This window comes from Pygoscelis adeliae, unplaced genomic scaffold, assembly GCF_000699105.1.
Source record: "Pygoscelis adeliae isolate BGI_AS28 unplaced genomic scaffold, ASM69910v1 Scaffold169, whole genome shotgun sequence".
NCBI lineage: Eukaryota > Metazoa > Chordata > Aves > Sphenisciformes > Spheniscidae > Pygoscelis > Pygoscelis adeliae.
The window spans coordinates 1006043-1016250 of record NW_008825617.1 but is presented as its reverse complement, the minus strand read 5'-3'; positions in this window follow the sequence as shown (position 1 = coordinate 1016250).

Genomic DNA, 10208 nt, shown 5'->3' with positions numbered 1-10208 from the left:
AGACCCTCAGATACAACACTGGATTGTAAAATTAAAAAAAGTGCAGTTAAAACAAGTAATACAGGTGCTGGCCATTAAATATGGATGACAAAATGCTAAACTGGTGTCTCATCTTTTCAGTCCAGTTCACATTACATATAAAACTAAAGCTATATTATTCTGAATATGTACAAAAGGGACACTCTAAGATTATGCAGTCTGAATAGATAAGTAACTGAAAATATAATTCTATTTTATTCTGATTTTTGAAATTTATTAGAGCATTACTGAAAACCAGGTGATTTTCTTTTGGATGTAAAAATACTAATTTTTATAGGAGTCTATCTTAGAACCTAAGATTTGAAAGTTTTGACCTTAATTTTTATCTGTCTTCCATGGAATTTATATCACACAGTAGCTTCTGGCTATATTTAGTCTTTTTAACCAAGTGCTTCTGACTGCAAATATAATGAGGGTTGGTTTTTTGTTTTTTTTTTTTTTTTTTTTTTTTTTTTTTTTTAACAGTATGCAAAGCTATCTTTATCTAAGAGTGGAAAATTTCAAAGGTCACTCTTTCTTATTCATTTTAAATCATTATGATGGACTGATATTAAGAAATATCAGATTTTTTTTATTATATAACTGAACTATGATGTTACATATCTGTAGGAGTGCAATAAATTAATTCTACATTTATTTGTATCCTGAAACTTTCAGGTTTTTCCTAAACTCTTCACTCAGTTTGGATTTTTTTAAGAAAACAGTTATAATAATGAGGAAGCAAAATAACCAGAATCCACTCTGAAGCTATCAGGTGACATTATTGTTACATGCAAATATTTCCAATTTCTTCCAGTGATTTTGGTGAATTATTATTGTTTATCAAATATATTAATGCTAGAGACTAAAAGCCCAGCTTAGAATGATGCTACATTGCTCTGGCTACTCTATGTGAGGCCCAATGCACATACTTCAGAAACTTGCCCTGAACCTAATGTTTAGGTATATAGCAAGCAAGCCATCCTAAATGTCTTTTTTGATTGCACAGTAAATGGAAAGATGTTGGTGTTTTTGAAAACTATCAGAAGAAGCCCTCATCTATTTAACTTTGAGGCCTGAGTTTATGTAGGAAGATTCACTTTCTAGAAATTTTCAAAAACTTCTGCTTATCTCCATTTACTATGCAGGAAGCTTATGATACTTAACGAGACCTGCCTCATTCTGAGTAGCTGAATATAGGTATCTTATTTAGGGTAAGCAGGACAGATCTTCATGTTCTGCTCACTATATGCGCTTACAACATAAACCAATTTCCTGCAAGTAGGCAAGTAGTGCCATTTGAGACAACTTTGGATCCTTCGCCTGACCTTCACTGCTCCTTAGACACTCTAGGGCAAGACAAATGACAACACATGTCTACGTGTGTTTGATTCAAGCAGAGCCTTATATCTCCATAACCTTAGGAACTCAATTCATTTGTTTGTACATAAGTACACAATGTTTTTTGGCATGATCTTGACATTCAAGATCCATGCCCTATGAGATCAGGAGCTGGGGACTATGTGGTATATTATAGAACATCTCAAATCACGTTATGTGCCTATGTTTGGACAACTGAATTAAGCTGTAGGTACTAGCTGGCGTCAACAAGAAGTAGACTGGATCCTTCCACGTAAGTACGAAACAGCAGATAAGACTCCTTTCCAAAGAGCTTAAAATCAATGCATATTAGGTGACCATGGGATGGGAAAAATTCTATAATATACAATCACAGTAAATGACATTTTTACAGCAAATGTCATCTCAGTTCAATCCTGCAGGGAAGGTGGGAAGCTTAATTAGAAACTATTAATGTAAATGGAGGCATGAAGTAAAAATTATTTTGGAGGGACAGCATAAGATCATGGGCAATGAAACAGACTGCCACTGGGCTGTTGCCAGGAAGGGACACAGGGGCAGAGCAATACATGACAGAAAAGAAATCCAGTGTAACCTGAGGTAACTTTACAGAATGCTCTTGTTTTTGTGTTGTTTTAAGCTGCTACTACCTGATGATATTACTATTTGGCTCTCTCCACAGTTCTCTCCTAGATGATTTGGGTTTAAGATGGAAAATATAGGCCCTAGTGCCCCCTTGTGAAAATTTTCTTTGCTTCTATCTTTTCTTCCTCCCTGTATCTCATCAAATCATGTCTGATTATGGTTAGATTCCCTGGTATTTAGCTATTATTGAATGCAGTAATGAAAGAAACCGTAGAGATACTTAATTATCTACACAGCAGGTGTCCAATGAAGAAACTTAATTCTAACCTTTTCCTCTGTGATAAGATAATTAGTCAGGTATAATTGTTGTTAATATAAGTATTCACTGCTTGCAAACTGTGGTCTAAAGGCTGTTTCTGTGAAAAAAAAGAAAACAGCAATATGAAACAAAATAAAAAACCAAACCTCCTCTATAAAACTACAGGACTGCTGTTGCTCACTTTTAAACAAATACAGACTTTGCATGAAGAAAAAAAAAGAACACATCAAATTCTACTCATTTTTATTATGAAATAATAATAGAAGATTGCCCTGACTGGATTAAAAAAATCTAGCTATTAATATATATCTTTACACATATTAAAAATTGTAACTATAGAAAAACAGGTTGGCGTTATCCCTACCAAATTTTATATTAACACACAAAAAAAGAGGTTTTAGTTACACTTGCTAAGGTTGTACTGAGATAGCAAAAAGTAATATGTTGTGAGATGGGGAAAAGGTCATGGATGAGATGGAATCACAGAGATTCTTTTTCTTCCAAATGGCAGGAAGGCTAGGTAGATTCAGATCTAAAGAGAAATGTCCTGTTTCCTCAAACACACCACCAAAGTCCACCATTGTCCAGAATGTTCTATGGCAAAAAAAAGTCTAAACAATGCAATAGGTTTTCTTGTTCTGTTTTCACAGAGTGAAAGAGTTAGCAGGAGCTAACAACCTAAATTAAAACTGAGAACATCAGTAACACTAGTGGTATCAATTTTCTAGCTCTTTAACTGTATGAATTAAACATATTGTTAATTAAATAAAAATGAATAATAAAAAAGTTACAGGCACCTGCTATTCACTTTTTCATGAAATTCAATTATAATTTTTCATTGAGCTGTTGCTCATCTGCCCAGTACTCTATTACAGGAATTTTAAGAATAAGTTGACCCTCCACACTGGCAGAGTGGGGAAATTAGAAAAGCATGTGGGGACTGCCTGTGATGGTGAGATAAATACAGCATTTGCAATTCAATCATCAGTGACACTGTTAATGATACTGACATAACTTTTCATGTTTTGGTCTCATTTTTAAACTTTAAGTCTTTGACACAGTTCACACAGAAGTTTTGAAAAGTTCTGCATTGATTGTGTAGGCATTCAGCCAGATCCTGACTGAGATGACAAAGCAAGAGCCAAACATTTCTTTGCACTGATGTTTGAGATTCTGTATGCAAAGGGACAAAATTTGCTATTGTTTACTGTTTATACTTCTAAGGTTTTATTGTGAAACAGATAAAATTTGAAAGGAAAAACAAAAGAACGCAGGAAATTTACTCTTTGCCATGCAGTTCTGTGGCTAGGAGTTCATTCTGAATTCAATTCCCTAGGCACAGATTTGCACAGTTCATGGGGCTCTAAGAATAACTGAGATCAAGTGCAGACTTTTTTGGAACAAATGTAAGAAAAAAAAAAATGTTATTATCTCAAGTTGGCTTGCCAGTAACTTTTAGAAATGCAGTACGTTTAACCAAGAACCCTTTTACAGAACCTCTCTTAAATCCTGTCATCTTGAATAGCAATAAGTAATAGTCAGCACCTTGAGAAGCTGTTCAGCCCTCTGCAAGATCAAATCTTCCATCTGTCTTGTTTTTCCCACACATTTAACACAGAGTAATAGTACAAAGACTGGATTCTTTTGTCTCCCTTTACCAAAAGAGTGGACTCCTTTTCCTGCAGTCTTTGGCTTCAACTGTCATTGTTGGTGCTAGAGCATTTTAAAGTGAAAGTTAAGTTTGTTCTTTCTTTTTTTTTTCTTTTAATATGGTTAGTGCTATGAGATGGCAGCTTCTAATATTGACAGCATAAATATTTTAAAGGAGGTTAATATTTTTTTCTGGCAGAGGCATTTGTTAAAAATCAACAAGCATACCTAAAAATAGCAACTTGAATACTGACAGGCAAAACACTAGAAACTAAATTGCAATAGGAAACAACATCTAAAAAGAGTCATATATATTAAAAAATATCTCATAAATAAATCCAGAACTTTTACTCATGAGGTGCACAGCTACAAAACAGGAGGAACATATGATACTGAATTGCACTGTGGGAGAGAGATGATAAAATTCACAGATTCCAGTCTTCCAAACAGTAGGTATGAGTTCAATTTAATGTTAGTATGATGGCTCTGGGCACTGTATAAATGTTCAGTTTCAGTACCCTAAATAATGAGATATTGCAGTGTGGGGAAAAAAAAAAAAAAAAGTGAAATCTGAAAAAAAAAAAGAAGCAAATCCTTTAAAGTAGTGTTTCTCAATTATTTTTGTGCTTGTTATTGATGAAAGGACTGATTAATCTTAAATCAAAATAAGAGTGCATTGTGCAGTGCTGGGAGATGGTTTTTTTATCTGTAGATAAGCTTTCAATGATTATTTAGTACTTCTATTTTCCTGTACCCTGTTTTGTCCTTTCCTTTGAAATATATAGGTGGCAGTGACTCAGCAACTGCACAACTATGGGAAAACCTAATATTGATGTGTATCACCTTTTTTGATCTGGAAGTTTCTTAGGCAGTTTTCATGTAATACATCCTCAAACTGCCTTCTAAGTTCCTAGCCATGTTTAGTGGGGAACCAGAAACTGAGAAAACTACAGACTAATTTTGTTGTTTTTCAAAAATATGTGCATGAGAGCTTTTAAATATGCATGTATGTATTTTTAATATAGTTTTATATAAATATTGATATATCTTTACAGACTTTTACAGTTCTGAAAGTTAGTTCTGAAAGTCTCTGGCAGACTAGTTGAGTACAGAATATAACCATTTTGTCCTTATTAAAATTATTGTCCCTGAATACTTTGGGGTGTTAAAAAAAATGAGATATCTATCATAAAACCATTAAAAAGAAAGAAAAAAAAAGTTACTTTTAAGTCTTTTCCTTTACACATTAAGTTTATTTCCCAGTGTGTACAACAAAACCACGTAAAACAAAGTGTAAAATACTAGGAATGTCATTCATGACTCAAGAGAGGTTTAATGTTAATATAGCAAAGCTATAGCTTGTACTCACACTCTGATCTCCTCTGAATGAACATTGAGCTTGAAGCTTCTTGTGATAGTCATTCCTTACTGTTCAGAAGAATAAGATACTATCTTAGCCAGAGGCAAAGCATTCAAAAAAATAAAATAATATAAAAAAACATATTTCTCTATGTTTAAAACACTGTTTAGATCAGGTTGAAATGAATATAAAGCTAAAATACATCAGTGTGCTTTTACAGGACTTTTAGCATTATTTAACAGTACTGTCACAAAAAGAATTGCTGATAGATGTCTTTCTTGGCTACTTGGCTAGTTCCCACAGTCACAGTCATGTCATATCTGCACCCTAACCAGGACAAGGTCCAGGTTCACTCCAGCCCTCAGAAGTTCACACACTATAGTTTAAACAGAAATAAATATAAAGCACAGAGTTCAACTGAGAGCTAAGGTATGTCCCAGCAGGTATATCCAGACTGATCCAGATATCAAAACCTTTAATGCAGTTTTGAACAAATGAGAACAATCAGTTTCTAGGAGCTGGTAGGAAGCTAATCCTTGCAAAATCACTACCGGAGCTCAGAGCAGCCCTGGCCTCTTCTACACTCTTTATGACGTTTTTAGAGGATTTGGATGAGTTTTCTCAAAGACAAGGAAGTCACTTCTGTTGTCAACAAAATATGGAGTCAGTTCCACAAAGTGGAGTCAGCTGGTTTGCCTGCTCTTAGAAGAGTGGGGAGGGTGTATAAAAGAGATTGTAATCTAAATTTGCTAAAAACAGTGGAATTATTGATTATTTAAAATTAAATATATGCTTATGACTTTGCAAGATGGGGACATATGTACTTGATTTACTACCTCTATTTTATTGCAGTCGTTGCTCTCATTTACATTTACCACAGGACATGTCCATCTCCTTTGAGCATTGGCCTGTTTTCTCAGTATCCCATCACATTTATTAGCGAAGAAATAATTGTTTAATGCACAGTAATGTATTATTAATAAAAGCAGTCATAATAGTTCTAGCATATGTCTAATTCGCCCAGGGAAACTGAGTCATCCAGTTACTAAATAAAAAAAAATGATATTAATATTAATGAACATGTATTATTTGTGTAATGATTTTAATCTATGGATATAGTTTGTAGTGACTGACAGAGCAATATGAGTTTTAGAAGCTTATTTTTAGAGATGAGAATACAAAAATAACTTGACCAAAGAACAAATAAAACCCCTGATTTCTGCTGGAACACTCTTAAAATGTCTCTAAATATTATTTATGTATGTATGTATGTATTTATTTATTTAAATTGCAAACATTATTTTTAGTAGCATTTTTTCTGTAAAGCTACACAAGCATCAAAACACATTTTAGTTTTCTCTTATACTATATATAGAATGTCTATTACACTTTGAAGCTTGAAATGGAACCTTCGTTCATTGCACATTATTCAGTAAACAAACTCTTTGAGAATACTCCTTCCTGAGAAGCAAAGGTTGATAGTAGGGGCTAATATAACTACACATTTTTATTCATCTATCTGACCAGATAAATTCTAAATGCACATTTTAATAGAGCTTAATGAGGTTTCTCACCGTTTATAGGCTCTGGCTATACCATGGTAATTAACACTGAGACATTATTCACTCTTGCCTTAATAAGAGTTTCATTTTAGCCTTTGTAAGAGGTCCTGCTATTTTTTGCTTCATTGCTTTGCTTTATTGAACATTATACTACATGGTAAGCAATTAAGTATGATTGTGGAAGAAATTAAATCACAAAAAGTGCATTAATGATTGTATCAGGACCCACATTTTATGGCTTAAATCCATAAAAGCAGTGTAACTGGAGTTAAGGTTGAAACCATACTTACTTTACCTCCTTGTGCCTATGAACTGCAGCTTGTATAGTATTCAAGTTCATTTATTCTTTTCATCTCAGTAGCTATACAAAATATGCAGGAATAGTGACAATGTTTACTATATAGTTCAGCATTTCCTTTCATTTTGAGTCTTTCAAGAGCTCAATATTTTACTGATTATACTTTTATCTTTTTAAAGATAACATTAAAAATGTCCATGGACGCTATCTATACATGTAAATGCATCTAAGCAGCTCCAGCTTAACTTATGACTCAAATCTTTTGATCAATATATTTTAATATTTGCAATAAAATATCTCAAAGATATTTAATCACAAAGACATATTTATAAAGTGCATAAGCAATATCCTCAAATGTATGCCTATGCAGACCTTATAAATACATCTTTTGAAGTGTTCTTTAAATTTTACATTGAAAAATTCTTTTAAGTGATATGCATAATAGAAATTATTTTCTTCTGCACATTAGCAAAAGAATGGCTTTTCAAGAAGCTGTGCTAATTTATACGAAAGAAGATCTGTTCCACTGTATGTGACCTTGAATAAAAAAAAAAAAACAAACAACAAAACTGTCTTGTTTTAAATAAACTCACGTTTAAAGTCAAAAAAGAAAGATAAAAAGAGATTGTCCACAGGCTCCAATATTCAAACACTTTCATTTAAAGTACAAGCCTATGCATACTTATAGGCAACTTATATTCAAAAACATGTTACAGCAGATTGTTTGACAGTCGTAACAATAATTTTATACATTAAAATATCCTGTAAATGCATTTAGCTAAGATGAATCTTTACTCTTATTTGCAGGTAAATTTCCAGCAAAGAAATAATAATAAGTTGGCATGAAATGGCAATTTAATTGAACAAATAAATGTTTTTATATTTGCCTATGAATTTGTTTTAGTTCTGAGACTAATAAATACTAGTTCAACCATTCTGAGTGTTGGATCTCACAGAATAATCCTGTTTGATAGTCTTTAGAACAATTCACTGTCCTTAGGCAAATAAACTGTATTTTCAGGTAATATTGTTCCCCAAATACCTGAGAAACATAAAATGAGGAATAGAAAAGAAAAAAAGAAAAAAAAGAATTGTACTGAAAAATTCATGAGCATGAAGAGGCCTAGAGTAACACAGTCAAACCCAATAATAATAACGTATCGCTTTGTTGGTGTGGAATAGGGAATCTTTTGCTTCTGATAAAAGACTTATTATCACTTTCTATGATAGAACACCAAATCAGCCTGCTCTTTGAATCTGTCCAAACTATTTCCCTGAAGTAAGCATTACAAAAATTAAAAAGATAAATATATAGGAATACAACTTTTAGTGGAATATTAACTCAAGTGGTTAATTCTTTATGGAGAGAAGCCTCAAAATTAACAATAAGACATATCAGAAACAAAAGGCTTACAAACCACTTTACCCTTGCCTGTGTACATGGCCCTACCTTATGCTGCCTATGAAGTTTGATTTCTGTCTCCCTGATCCCTGACTGTCAGCTCTCTGCTCTTCTCAGAAGTGTCTCTGCTTGACCTATGTGTTTTAATTAGAGAGACAAAAAGGTTCTTTTTCTCTGCCTAATACATCCTACTACATGGAAACTTCAGTTTCTCAGCACATTCAGTTGATCATAAGGGAAGGACCAATTTCCCACTCCTTCAACTCTAGTCACTAAGTAAATAAAAAGAGAAAGGTAAGTAGCATATAAACTGTCAACAATCCTTTCTGAAAAGGTTTCAGTGCCATGTGCTGATTTGGTAAGTGACCTAAAGCTAGACCCTAAGGCTCCAAGAAAAAAAGAAAAAGCAAGAACAACAAGAACATCTTCCACTACTTTTGGAAAAAAATGAGTAAGCTTATGTTTCCTGGACAGGTTACTGTGAAAGTCAATGGGTTGTTAAAATCCCTTTCAGAAAATACTTTGTGTTCTCAAGTTATTATGTAATGAAGATATGTAAAGTGATATGATATACAGGTATAAGTACAGGTCTAGGGATAGGTATAGGTGTAATACATAGATGTCTAATGTTTTTTTTTTTTTATTAGCTAAATGATATAGCATGAATCCTTGAATTTGTTACAGCAAAAATAACCCTACTCTAAACTGATAGTCCTAGTCCAAAATGTTTCTTATTCTTCCTCCACAGTCAAGAGGAAAATGTGAACACCATTTTTAAAATATTCTTAACTGTTAGAGAATGTTTGCAGTAGTTCAGTAAATCATAGTGTATGGTTATCACATTTTTAATTCAGTACCAAATGGTCTATAACAAGATATACCATCTTGTCAAAGTGCGGTGTTGTCGTGGTTTAACCTCAGTTGGCAACTAAGCACCACGCAGCCGCTCGCTCACTCATCCCCCTCCCAATGGGACGAGGGAGAGAATTGGAAAAGCAAGTGAGAAAAACTTGTGGGTTGAGATAAAAACAGTTTAATAATTGAAATAAAATGATAATGATAATAATATGATAATAGTAATAACACACAAAGTAAGTGATGCACAGTACAATTGCTCACCGCCCGCCGACCGATGCCCAGCCAGTCCCCGAGCAGTGGCCCCCCGGCCAGCTTTCCCCCAGTTTATGTACTGAGCATGACGTCACATGGTATGGAATGTCCCTTTGGCCAGTTTGGCTGTGCCCCCTCCCAGCTTCCTGTGCACCTGCAGCCTTCTCAGTCGGTGCCTCCCCCCGCTTATGTACTGAGCATGACGTCACCTGGTATGGAATGTCCCTTTGGCCAGTTTGGCTGTGCCCCCTCCCAGCTCCCTGTGCATCAGTCGGTAGAGCATGAAAAACTAGAAAGTCCTTGGCCAGTGTAAGCACTACCTAGCAACAACTAAAACATCGGTGCCTTATCAATTTTGTTCCCATCCTAAATCCAAAACACAGCACTGTACCAGCTACTAGGAAGGAAATTAACTCTATCCCTGCTGAAACCAGGACACTATCCACCCCTTATTCTATACCATCTGCGTCATGCTCAAGTCTCATATTTTATCTATACATTTTCATTAATCACCACCCCTTTTGTTTTCTTATATACACATATAC